This window comes from Moschus berezovskii, chromosome 14, assembly GCF_049115385.1.
Source record: "Moschus berezovskii isolate FMDL1 chromosome 14, NW_MosBer_1.0, whole genome shotgun sequence".
NCBI classification, from domain to species: Eukaryota; Metazoa; Chordata; class Mammalia; order Artiodactyla; family Moschidae; genus Moschus; species Moschus berezovskii.
Window position 1 is genome coordinate 48,362,352 of NC_142473.1, and position 14,266 is coordinate 48,376,617.

Sequence of the window (14,266 nt, forward strand, 5' to 3'; positions counted from 1 at the left end):
TTCCCTGGGATTCTCCAGGCAAGAACACCGGAGTGGGTTACCATTTCCTTCTCCAAAGTATCCTAAATTCTCCCTGTTTCTGTTTACTACCTCTGCTCTTTCCTTTTCAGCCAGGCTCCCCAAAAGAATAGTCAACAAATCCTATTAATGCTAGCTCCCATTCATTGTTCAGTCCACTGCAATCTGACTCTCAGCCCCATTATTTCAATGAAATCGCTCTTACCAATGTCATCAATTAACCAAACACCAAACTGAATGGCCCCTTCCTCATACCACTTGTTTTTTTCTGTTTTACTTTACCCATTTGACTTCTTTTTCTAGCTTATCTCTTGCCTTCCTCTGTCTTCCCTTCAGGTTCTTCTGACTTTGTCTTCTAACTTTTAAATATTGGTGTTCTTCAGCCATCTGCCTGTCCCCCTCTTAACTTTTCATAGTGCATAGTCTTCTTGGGTGAACTCGTCTTGAGTGGCTTCAATTCACATCTCTGTTGCTGAGCTCCACAATCATTCACTAATGGTTAATTTCTGGTTAGTGTCTCAGCCATTCTAAGATAAACTAGATAGACAAATCCAAAGAATTGACTCTTTGGGTGCACAGCCTTGGCAACCTATATAGTGATGTCAGGGAGACTTGAAAATTGTCCCCAAACATTCTTTTCCTCTAATACATTGTCATCATGTCCTTTTTTTCTGTACCTATCCTCCGTTTTTAGCCTTTGTGCTAAAAAGCACAACTTTCATTAACACCCTTATCATATCTTATCGGGAGTTCAGCACCCTCTTGTGATCACCCTGTCTGCATTCTAAACCTCCTCCAGTCCCTCCATCCTTCACACCTCTGTCAGGTTAATCTTTCCAAAATGACTTTCATCTTTTCACTTCATAAAACAGTTTGGAACAGAACTCCCTATTAGCTACAGAATACAGCCCACTTGCCTTTCCAAACTAACCTGAGGTTCTTCCCTACACAAGCTTTCTACTGCAGCCAAACTTGGTACATCCCTTCTACCTTTTTTCCTGTGCTAGTGCCATTTCTCATGCCTGGAGTACTTATCCTTTTCCTAACCAGATGCCCTGACGTTTCTTCAACCTTGAAGTCCTGCCTTGCATTCTGCTTCTTGAAGAACACTCCAGTCCACAGTAAGAATAGCCAAATACACCTTGCAGTTTACAAAATATGTCTGCCTCAGTGGGCAACTCCATTAGCCCCATTGTATGAATGATTTGCCAGAGGCTGAAGAGCAGCTGTTATTCAGAGCCTAGACCTAGCCTTAGGTTTTTTTCTTCAGATCTCCTGCTTTTACCTCAGTAATTACACTCCCTCTGACCTCACAGTATTATGGTCTTCATCACTCCTTCAATCCTTTTTCACACACTGTCTGTACCAGCAGAAAGAGCCTTGAGAGTTGAGGGCAAGGCGTAAGAGACATCATCCTCTATGTGACATCAAAAGTGGCCTGTAAATACACAAGTAATGAGCTGAGCTACCTGGAAACGACCCTTGGTAAGATGGTCTGTGAATGGAGGTAAGCTGGGCCGAGTTTGGGGAATGAAAGGTTACCTTCAAGTGTCTAGTAAGAACTGGAGCAAGGACCAAGATAGCCCAGGGCATGGAGGTAGAGTGGTTGATGGGACACTGCTTCTGGATAGTTGTGTCAGGTTTCTTGGTTACCAATGGGCTACATCCTATCCCTCAGGCCATCCATCTGAATGGAAGGCCTTCCTGAGCGGTCCAGCACTTTAGTTGGGTTCTGTGTTCACCTGACATTGATAGTTTGATCTCCAGGGTAGGGAGAGTGCCCTGGACAGTTGTCTGCTTTTGGTTTTCTAGCCAGCTCCCTCTTCTTCCCAAGGTAATCATGTAACTTTAACATAAGGCTCCCGTGGCGTTTGTCAGCATGGGTCAGTTTCTCTGGGTCAGCCAGCTCTGAGAGAGCTAACAAAGCTAAATTCTGTATATGCAAAGTTAAGTAGAAGCTAGACATGAGTTACTGGGTGACCTCATGTCACCAGGCACATGGGGCATGATCGTGGACATGAACCCTGAGAGGCCTCTTTCTCTGTGACATCTCTTCTGAAGTAGAGCATGGCCTGTGACATCTCAGACATGTGGACTCTTCTCAGAGAGTCAGGGCCTCAGAAAATGCCTGCAAAATGAGCAGCAGGGAGACAGTGCTGGGCAGCAGCCTGGTGAGGCAGGTATTTGCAGTGCTGACCTTTTTACTCTCTCAGCCCTCTCTCCAGGTGGCCTTGTGAACACACTGCCACCCTGAAGAAGGCCCTGGTGGTCCCTTTCTCTTCCTTTCCTCTCTGGGTTCCTGATTTCACCAGTGATCCTTCAGACAGCAACAACAGCCTGGGTGCATCCAGCCTTGCTTTCTTGCTGTCCATCTTTAGGGTCATACGTTTGGAAGTATTATGTTGCTCTCCTTTTTCAAGTGGGGCTGCACTGGTGGCTCAGATGATAAAGAGTTTGCCTGCAGTGCAGGAGACCCAGGTTCGATTTCTGGGTGGGGAATATCCCCTGGAGAAGGAAATGGCAATCCACTACAGTATCCTTGCCTGGAAAATTCCATGGGTGGAGGAGCCTGGCAGACTACAGTTCATGGGGTTGCAAAGAGTCAGACACAACTGAGCAACTTCACTTTCTTTTCTTTCTCCTTTTTCAAGTGGAGGATTGTTAATTTAAGATGGGACAAGTCAGGATGTCTTTTCTAAGTGAGAATTTGAGAAAAACTCAGATCCGAATTTACTTCGGTAAGAATTTTAAAACTTACATGCAATAGAAAAGACAATAAAACATGAAAGAAAAATTTGAAAAAATATAAGTACAAACATCTCAAATTATAATACCTTACAATACTGTTTTCAGGTCTGATTATTACCTTTCAATTGTTATTCACATCCCACATGGAGACATAGCTGTCTGCAAAGCTGATGATCATGGTGTACAAATCCTTTTGTATTCTGTTTTTGGTTTAATACTATTACATTTTTTCTGTATCACTACCCAGTAGTCATGATTATTATTTTTAACAGCTAGTAGTTTATCTTCAGCACATACTATAATTTACTAAGCTATTTTTTCATGTGTTTTCTTTTTTTCCCCTTTCTTATTGTTCTCATTGTGTTCTTTGCTATTGGAGAAAATGATGCAATGAACACTGGTGTATATGTGGCTTTTTTCTTCTTCTGTTGAATAACTTGTCTAGGATAAATTCCCAGGAGTGAGATTACTGTATTATAGGGTATGAACATTTTTGTGATTCATTTTATGTTGCTATATGTATATTTTTTCCAAATGGATTGTACCAATTTATGCACCATCAGCACGTGTGGTTTCCAGTTTAAACTACACCAGGTTCAGGGTTTTTGCTTATTTTATTTTGTTTTTGCTTTTATCAGTAGTTTTTGATATACCCACAATATGGCATTTAGGGAAAAATTCATAGGACCACACAAGGTTTTCTTCATTACAAAGTAAAAATAAATATAATTTGGGGACTAAGAATCCTGTGTTGGATAGATTTTTTAAAAAAATCTCATTGTTCTTGGTGGCAAATGCATTCCTAACAGCTTTGTTGGAAGCTAGGATGGAAAACCCTGCTGCCATTAAACTCAGAATAGCAAAATGTGAAGGGAGGAATGCCAGGATCTTTGAGGGCAGTTCATCCAATAGCACAACGAATTCAATTGCTCTTGAGTTTTATTTTAGATGATAAAATTCATGGAAAGAATACAGAAGTTTTGGTTCATTTCCTACCCCTGTTTTCACTAGCTGAATGATTTTGAACAAGTAGCATTTTCTCTTTCAGTCTTAGTTTACTTGTCTGTATAATGAAAAAATACTGTGATTCATTCATTCATTTTAGAAATATTTATTGAGCACATGCTGTGTATTCGACACCATGTATAGGTGCCAGGCAGTGAGGGGAAGGTACCATGGGGAACACAAAAGACAAAATCCTGCCCTAGGACTGTATCTAAAACAGGCAGTGAACAATACACAAATAAATAATGTATCACATTCAACACAGTCTAGCATGGAGTAGGTACTCTCTCTTTACTTGGTGTTTCTCCCTCCCATTTTCCCCCTAAATTGTATACTATGTTGATAATTTGTTCTGTACTACCCATGCAAACAATCTTTGAAGTTCGAACTCCCAATATGAAGGTCGAACTCCCAATATGGCACGGAGTGACTTGCTCTGTTATTCCTTGGCCAGGTTACAGAAACCCAGTTAATCTCTCCCTTCTCTCACCTCTGGGTGTGGGATCTTAAGGGAGATGGTTTGTAAGCAAGGTAGCGTATGTGAGGTTTCCCATCCTTCTTTCCATTCTTTCACTTTAATTTAGTTCAGGTCGCTTCATGACTTAAAGTGGAGGTCATAAGCTAATCGCTGGTATACTTTGTTTGTCTCATGCTGTTTCCTTATGTTTTTTTTTTTTAATTTAGTTGGTTGCTAACATTTAAAATTTTTTTAAAAATTTGGATTTCTGGCGTTTTGAAAAAACTAAGACTTGGCAACACTGGACCCACATTCTTTTAGGTGAGGCTCTTCACTCTTTATATGACTAACCCCTGGAGGCATTGAATTGGCTACCCTGGTTTAAGTACGTTCTGCCAAGCAAGCCCTTTAACTTTCCCAGGACAGGGGATATAGGAAGGAGAGAGAAGAGCTAAATAATGGTGAAAAGGAAGAAGAGGATAAAAAAGAGATCATTTGGCCTTCCCTCGCTTATCTGCAAATCAGAGACTCATTGCATGTGCATGCTCAGTCTTGTCTGACTCTTTGCAACCCCATTAACTGTAGCCTGCCAGGCTCCTCTTTCCATGGAATTTTCCAGGCAAGAATACTGGAAATACGAATACCATTTTGTACTTCAGGGGATCTTCCCGATCCAGGGATAGAACTCATGTCTACTGTGTCTCCCGCATTGGCAGGTGGATTCTTTACTGTTGTGCCACCTGGGAAACCAGAAACTCATTGCTGTTCCTTTAATTTAACCTTTACCCTCATAGAGTTAATTCAATTGCTCTTCTAAAACAGAAATCAAATACCTACTACTTTATATTCTTACCCTGAGTTGTGCCCACTGGTTTGGAAAGCCTTGCCACTTCCTCAGATACCCAGAATGGTCATTCAGAGTCTATTGCAACTATTCTCAAAGTGTGGTCTGAAGGCCCATGGAGGGGGTCCCTGAGACCCTTTCAGGGGTTCCACAAGGTCGAAACAATTTTCATAGTAATACTAAGATGTTATTTGGCCTTTTTACTGGGTTGACATTTGCACTGATGGTGCCAAAGCCAAAGTCAAAGATGGTGTGTGAAACTGCTGGTATGTGTATTCTTCACAGCCAGGTGTTTGCTTGTAAAAGAAAAGAAGATAAAAAGAGAAGAGCCAGTTTCACTGAAGAATGTCCATGTTTATTAAAGTTCAGTCCTTGAATACAAGTTTCTTTAATATTCTGTGTGAAGAAATAAGTATGCATAAAGCCCCTCTGCTCTTTATCAAAGCGAGGAGCTGCAGTTGTATCACTATTTGACTTGCATGCTGTACTAGCTTTATTGTTATTTTGTAGACTACTAGTTTTATTTGAACAACTGACAGACAAACTGTGATTATTCAGGCTTGAGAATTTGGCAGATATTTTCTTTAAAAATGAAGTGAGCCTATCACTTCAAGGAAGAAAACACTGTATTTGTTGCCAACGATAAAATTTGGGCTTGCAAGCAAAAATTAGAATTCTGGTAAAGTTATAGCTGCCTCCATAAATTTGACAACTTCATAACATTTACAGAATTTTCTGATGCAATTAGACGCGATATTAAAGAGTCACTTTTTTTCTGTAATGAAATATGTCAATATTTGGAGTATTTGCATAAATCATTGAACCAGTATTTTCCAAGTTCTCCTTGACTTCAAGAATGAGGAATAGGTGGTCTTTTATAGCTTCTCCTCCCTCCTGCTCTTTTTGAGTATCTGTCCACAGTGGACGAACTCCATCTGCCCAGCCTGGGGCCCATCCATCTCCTGTCTTGCTGCTGCTGCTGCTGCTAAGTCACTTCAGTCGTGTCCGACTCTGCGTGACCCCATAGACGGAAGCCCACCAGGCTCCCCCATCCCTGGGATTCTCCAGGCAAGAACACTGGAGTGGGCTGCCACCTTGTTAAATTTTGGTGTACTATCAAAGAAGATTATCCGCAATTATCTGATTAGGCTATTAAAATACTCCTGTCTTTTCCAACTGTATAGCTGTTTGAAGCTGGATTTTATTCATATACTGTAAACAAAACAACATGTAACAGATTGACTAAAGAACCTGGTGTGGGAAGCCAGCTTCTATTAAGTCTTCTGCTAAGCCAGACATTAGGAGGTTTGCAAAAAGGCAAAATCAATGCCACTCTTCTCACTAAATTTATTATTTGAAAGTAATTTTTCCTGAAAAGTATGTTATTCATGTTGACTTGTAATAGGTTTATTGTATTTTAATGAATTAATATTTTAAAATTATCTCACTTTTAATTTATAATATGGTAAATGGCAGTAGATGTAACCACATAAGTAAAATCTCTTTGGGGTCTTCAATACTTAAGTAAAAGTGGTTCTAAGACCAAAAGGTGGCAGACGCGAGAGACGCCCGGCTCCCGGCGCAACCGACCACGTGCGGAGTCGTGGCTGAGAGGAGCTGCCCCGCGCCCAGAGTTGGGGCGGTGGCCGAGAGGAGCTGTACCACGTCCAGGAGGCGGTGGCTGCTTGGGCACCAGAGGGCCGGGAGGAGCTGATCCACATTCAAAGCAGGAGGGGCGGCCTTGAGGAGATACCCCTCGTCCAAGGTGGGCTGCAGCGGCTGCGCCTTGCTGGAGCAGCTGGGAAGAGATACTCCACGACGAAGTGGAATATAAGAATCCAGTGTTCTGGGGAGGAGGGAACAAGACGGCGAGACCACTTTCTTCCCCACAAATTCATCAGAAGAGCATTTGAACGTGGAGTAAAGTCCACAAAACAACTTCTGAATACTGGCAGAGGACATCAGGCTCAGAAAAGTAGCCCATTGTCTTCTAAAGGAAAGAGAAGAAATCCAGCTCCACCCACCAGAACACTGACACATGCTTCCCTAACCAGGGAACCCGGACAAGTCACCTATCCAACCCCACACACAGCGAAGAAACTACATAATAAAGAGAACTCCACAAACTGCAAGAAGAGGGAAAGGACACCCCAAGCAAAGCAATATAAGCAAGATGAAGAGGCAGAGAAATACCCAGCAAGTAAAGGAACAAGATAATTGCCCACCAACACGAACAAAAGAAGAAGATATAGGGAATTTACCTGATAAAGAATTTCGAATTTTGATGGTGAAAATGATTCAAAATCTTGAAAGTAAAATGGAGTTACAGATAAATAACCTGGAGAAAAGGATTGAGAAGATGGAAGAAAGATTTAATAAGGACTTAGAGGAAATAAAAAAGAGTCAATATACAATGAATAATGCAATAGATGAGATCGGAAACACTCTGGAGGGAACAAACAGTAGAATAACAGAGGCAGAAGACAGGATAAGCGAACTAGAAGATAGAATTGTAGAAATAAATGAAACAGAGAGGAAAAAAGAAAAACGAATTAAAAGAAATGAGGACAATATTAGAGACCTCTGGGACAATGTTAAACGCTCCAACATTCGAATCATAGGAGTCCCAGAAGAAGAAGACAAAAAGAAAGACCATGAGAGAATACTTGAGGAGATAATAGTTGAAAACTTCCCTAAAATAGGGAAAGAAATAATCACCCAAGTCCAAGAAATCCAGAGAGTCCCCAACAGGATAAACCCAAGGCGAAATACTCCAAGACACATATTAATCAAATTAACAAAGATCAAACACAAAGAACAAATATTAAAAGCAGCAAGGGAAAAGCAGCAAATAACACTCAAGGGGATTCCCATAAGGATAACAGCTGATCTTTCAACAGAGACTCTTCAGGCCAGAAGGGAGTGGCAAGATATACTTAAAGTGATGAAAGAAAATAACCTACAGCCCAGATTACTATACCCAGCAAGGATCTCATTCAAATATGAAGGAGAAATCAAAAGCTTTACAGACAAGCAAAAGCTGAGGGAATTCAGCATCACCAAACCAGCTCTCCAACAAATGCTAAAGGATCTTCTATAGACAGGAATCACAGAAAGAGTGTATAAACTTGAACCCAAAGCAATAAAGAAAATGGCTACGGGATCCTACTTTTCAATAATTACCTTAAATGTAAATGGGTTGAATGCCCCAACCAAAAGACAAAGGCTGGCTGAATGGATACAAAAACAAAAACCCCATATATGTTGTCTACAAGAGACCCACCTCAAAACGAGGGACGCATACAGACTGAAAGTGAAGGGCTGGAAAAAGATAGTCCATGTAAATAGAGACCAAAAGAAAGCAGGAGTAGCAATACTCATATCAGATAAAATAGACTTTAAAACAAAGGCTGTGAAACGAGACAAAGAAGGAAACTACATAATGATCAAAGGATCAATCCAAGAAGAAGATATAACAATTATAAATATTTATGCACCTAACATAGGAGCACCGCAATATGTAAGACAATTACTAACAAGTATGAAAGGGGAAATTAACAATAACACAATAATAGTGGGAGATTTTAACACCCCACTTACATCTATGGATAGATCAACTAAACAGAAAATTAACAAGGAAACACAATCTTTAAATGATATAATAGAAGAGTTAGACCTAATAGATATCTATAGGACATTTCACCCCAAAACAATGAATTTCACCTTTTTCTCAAGTGCACACGGAACCTTTTCCAGGATAGATCACATCCTGGGACATAAATCTAGCCTTGGTAAATTCAAAAAAATTGAAATCATTCCAAGCATCTTTTCTGACCACAATGCAGTAAGATTAGATCTCAATTACAGGAGAATAACTGTTAAAAGTGCCAACATATGGAGACTGAACAACACGCTGCTGAATAATGAACTAATCATAGAAGAAATCAAAAGAGACAGCAAAATATGCATAGAAATGAATGAAAATGAAAACACAACAACCCAAAACCTCTGGGACACTGTAAAAGCAGTGATAAGGGGGAAGTTCATAACAATACAGGCATACCTCAAGAAACAAGAAAAAAGTCAACTAAATAACCTAACTCTACATCTAAAGCAACTAGAAAAGGAAGAAATGAAGAACCCCAGGGTCAGTAGAAGGAAAGAAATCATAAAAATTAGGGCAGAGATAAATGCAAAAGAAACAAAAGAGACCATAGCAAAAATCAACAAAGCCAAAAGCTGGTTCTTTGAGAAGGTGAATAAAATTGACAAACCACTAGCCAGACTCATCAAGAAACAAAGGGAGAAGAACCAAATCAATAAAATTAGAAATGAAAATGGAGAGATCACAACTGACAACACAGAAATACAAAGGATTATTAGAGAATACTATCAGCAACTATATGGCAATAAAATGAATAACCTGGAAGAAATGGACAAATTCCTAGAAAAGTACAACTTTCCAAAACTGAACCAGGAAGAAATAGAAAATCTGAACAAACCCATCACAAGCACGGAAATTGAAACTGTAATCAAAAATCTCCCAGCAAAAAAAGCCCAGGTCCAGACGGCTTCACAGCTGAATTCTTCCAAAAATTTAGAGAAGAGCTAACACCTATTCTACTCAAACTCTTCCAGAAAATAGCTGAGGAAGGGAAACTTCCAAACTCATTCTATGAGGCCACCATCACCCTAATCCCAAAACCTGGTAAAGACCCCACAAAAAAAGAAAACTATAGGCCAATATCTCTGATGAACATAGATGCAAAAATCCTTAACAAAATTCTAGCAATCAGAATCCAACAACACATTAAGAAGATCATACATCATGACCAAGTGGGCTTTATCCCAGGAATGCAAGGATTCTTCAATATACGCAAATCAATCAACGTAATACACCACATTAACAAACTGAAAAATAAAAATCATATGATTATCTCAATAGATGCAGAGAAAGCCTTCGACAAAATTCAACATCCATTTTTGATAAAAATTCTCCAGAAAGTGGGAATTGAAGGGACATACCTCAACATAATAAAAGCTATATATGACAAACCCACAGCAAACATTATCCTCAATGGTGAAAAACTGAAAGCATTTCCCCTAAAGTCAGGAACAAGACAAGGGTGCCCACTCTCACCACTACTATTCAACATAGTTCTGGAAGTTTTGGCCACAGCAATCAGAGCAGAAAAAGACATAAAAGGAATACAAATTGGAAAAGAAGAAGTAAAGCTTTCACTGTTCGCTGATGACATGATCCTCTACACAGAAAACCCTAAAGACTCTACCAGAAAACTACTAGAGCTAATCAATGATTACAGCAAAGTTGCAGGATATAAAATCAACACACAGAAATCCCTTGCATTCCTATACACTAATAATGAGAAAATAGAAAGAGAAATTAAGGAAACTATTCCATTCACTGTTGCAATGAAAACAATTAAATACTTAGGAATATATCTACCTAAGGAAACAAAAGACTTGTACATAGAAAACTATAAAACACTAGTGAAAGTAATCAAAGAGGACATGAATAGATGGAGAAATATACCGTGGATTGGAAGAATAAATATTGTAAAAATGAGTATACTACCCAAAGTAATTTATACATTCAATGCAATCCCTATCAAGCTACCAACAATATTTTTCACAGAACTAGAACAAATAATCTCACAATTTGTATGGAAATACAAAAAACCTCGAATAGCCAAAGCAATCTTGAGGAAGAAGAATGGAACTGGGGGAATTAACCTGCCGGACTTCAGGCTCTATTACAAAGCCACAGTCATCAAGACAGTATGGTACTGGCATAAAGACAGAAATATAGATCAATGGAACAAAATAGAAAGCCCAGAGATAAACCCACGCTCCTATGGACACCTTATCTTCGACAAAGGAGGCAAGAATATAAAATGGAGAAAAGACAGTCTCTTTAACAAGTGGTGCTGGGAAAACTGGTCAGCCACTTGTAAAAGAATGAAACTAGAACACTTCCTAACACCATACACCAAAATAAACTCAAAATGGATTAAAGATCTAAATGTAAGACCAGAAACTATAAAACTCCTAGAGGATAACGTAGGCAAAACACTCTCCGACATAAATCACAGCAGGATCCTCCATGACCCACCTCCCAGAATATTGGAAATAAAAGCAAAAATAAACAAATGGGACCTAATTAAAATCAAAAGCTTCTGCACAGCAAAGGAAACTCTAAGCAAGGTGAGAAGACAACCTTCAGAATGAGAGACAATAATAGCAAATGAAGCAACTGATAAAGGATTAATCTCCAAATTATACAAGCAGCTCCTGCAGCTTAATTCCAGAAAACTAAGTGACCCAATCAAAAAATGGGCCAAAGAACTAAACAGACATTTCTCCAAAGAAGACATAAAGATGGCTAATAAACACATGAAAAAATGCTCAACATCCCTCATCATCAGAGAAATGCAAATCAAAACCACAATGAGATACCATTTCACACCAGTCAGAATGGCTGCTATCCAAAAGTCTACATGCAATAAGTGCTGGAGAGGGTGTGGAGAGAAGGGAACCCTCTTACACTGTTGGTGGGAATGCAAACTAGTACAGCCACTATGGAGAACAGTGTGGAGATTCCTCAGAAAACTGGAAATAGAACTGCCATATGATCCAGCGATCGCACTCCTGGGCATACACACCGAGGAAACCAGAATTGAAAGAGACACGTGTACTCCAATGTTCATTGCAGCACTGTTTATAATAGCCAGGACATGGAAGCAACCTAGATGTCCATCTGCAGATGAATGGATAAGAAAGCTTTGGTACATATACACAATGGAGTATTTCTCAGCCATCAAAAAGAATGCATTTGAATCAGTTTTAATGAGGTGGATGAAATTGGAGCCAATTATACAGAGTGAAGTAAGCCAGAAAGAAGAACATCAATACTGTATATTAACGCATATATATGGAATTTAGAAAAATGGTAACCTGAACCCTGTATAAGAGACTGCAAAAGAGACATAGGCATTTAGAACAGTCTTTGGGACTCTGTGGGAGAGGGTGAAGGTGGAATGATTGGAGAGAATGGAATTGTAGCATGTATATTATCATAAGTGACCAGTCCAGGTTCGACGCATAAATTTTCCTCTGTTCAAAAATAAAAAAAAAATAAAATAAAAAAAATTAGACCAAAAGGTTTGATATTCTCAAAGTCTGGCGAAATAAACTTGTCCACATTTAAATCTTTTAAGAGAGATTGTCCTCAACTCCATCAGGGCTGCTACTGTGGCTGTGCTCTGGGAAGCAACTGCCCTTAGAGCCTCAGAATGAGTTCAAGATAAAAGCCCGTCTGTTACTTTATTTAGTGGCATCTTGCTGGGCTCCCAAGAAGCCTGGCCTCCCCTGCCTCCTCCTTTGTCCTTAATGGCTTGGCTCCCAAAGACTGTGAATTGAAGTCACAGTTCTCTTAAATTTGCATAATTACAGAGCTCTGGATTTGAATTAAATGAATTTTGGTTTTGTTTTTTTATAAATAAGTACAAATATAAAATTAGGTGCACTCTTTCTGCTTTTATACAATTACAAAATCTAAAACAGTTGATAAATGGTAAAAAAAAAAAACCAGAACAATCAAACTAACAATGTTAATTTCATTTACACATGATGTGTTGCTAAGTAAAATTGTCATCTCAGCTTCAGTGAGGTGTACCCAGTTGTGGCTAAGTTTAGCAAACTTTTGCCACAATGATGGTGGTCCAGTTTCCCCACTACCTTCTCTATTCCAGGTTCTGTGGAACATTGATCATCATGCACCGTGATTTCATTTGGGCTTCCTGTGGCAAGAATCCGTCATTTACATGTTATCTGCTCCTTTTTCTTCTCATTATCCTGAGACAAAGTAACACTGGTATGAACTAGATCCTAACTTTTTAACACTGCCTCTAAAATCCCATCATGGTGGATATATAGATGACCCAGAGTATTTATACTTTAAAAAGCTCCTCGGAATGAAACATTAATTTACAAAAGTTGTTGGAGAGAACTCACGTGGACATGTGTGTGGACCTCAGCTTGAGAAACATTTCAGTTAAGAAAATGGAGTCTGAAATCAGACTGACCTGGATTTGAATTTGAACTCTGCTAATTTACCGTCTGTAAATTATTAAATATTAAATTATTTGTCTTTGTGTCCAATTACCCAAATTCTCTGAACCTCATTTTCCTCAGCCTGTCTCTGATGGTTTTAATTAATTTTTTAAAATACAATCCCTATCTCCAAGGGTAATTGGGAGGATGGAGATAAAGTATATAAAGCATCTGGCATAAACTTGGCATTTAGTAAATTTCCTTCTCTTTTCAAAAATGAAATGTTGGATCAAGTTTGTCCATTGATAAGAGAAGCACAAAAATAGCTGGGACATTTTTGAAGGCAAACCAACCCTGTAGGACACACACAACCTAGCAGACCCCTCCATGCTTTATCTTCCCGGCAGAAATCTGGGACTGTCTTTTGGGCCCAAGTGAGAGTTCGGACTGTGCCCGTTGTGGGACATGAGCCTCCAGTTCTAGGGACGGACACAGCCTGGACTTCTGAGGCCTTGGTTTCTGTGTCCTTTCCAGCCCTCTCCCCAAAGAAGTAAATCCCTCTGCTTTGTGCTTCACTTACAGGGAGTAGAGCTTGTTTGCTCTATGCGCTACTTCACATTTGAGAATATTAATGGAAAAGCCACAGTTCTGGGCACATGTGTGGGCACAGATACAGGCGTGAGCTTTATGGGGCAGTCACTAATGGACCAGAAAAACAGAAGCAGACAGATGGAAGTGACACTGATCTGCTCATTGTGCCAACAGGACCTGCACGATGTTGGTGCCCGGCTTCTACCCTGTTAGCATTTGCTCTGTAAGAATTGCTTCCAGTGCTTGATCCAGGAGCTAGAGCAGGTTCCTGGGGTTCAGTGGGACTGTCCCAGATGGTAAGTGCAAAGGCACCACAGGTTCACCTCCATCTCTGAAACAGTTCTCTTCCCATTTCATAGGAATTGAATTTCAGGTGTAGAAAGAATCAGAATTTAAAAGCCCACGGGATACTCATTGCTGAAAGCAACTCTGGGGAATCTGTGAGACAAAGCAAATCCTCTTGCTGCTTAATAGATCTGTTTTGCAGGCTAGGATTTTTCATATTTGGGATTTCCTTAAACTGGTGGCAG

The 14,266-nt window shown here is 39.7% G+C and overlaps 1 protein-coding gene across 3 annotated transcripts in view; it reads left to right on the plus strand.

Annotated features, from left to right (window-relative positions):
• The first annotated feature begins 12,788 nt into the window (after positions 1–12,788).
• Positions 12,789–14,266, plus strand: part of TRIM66 (tripartite motif containing 66) — a 56,392-nt gene continuing 54,914 nt past the window's right edge. For 2 of the 3 annotated variants that reach the window (XM_088843102.1, XM_088843097.1), the window contains exons 1-2: positions 12,789–12,966; positions 13,911–14,032. The gene's annotated coding sequence lies outside the window, so the exon portion shown is untranslated. Of the gene's footprint in view, positions 14,033–14,266 lie in introns of all 3 variants that reach the window. The other variant, XM_088843098.1, reaches the window with a different exon arrangement.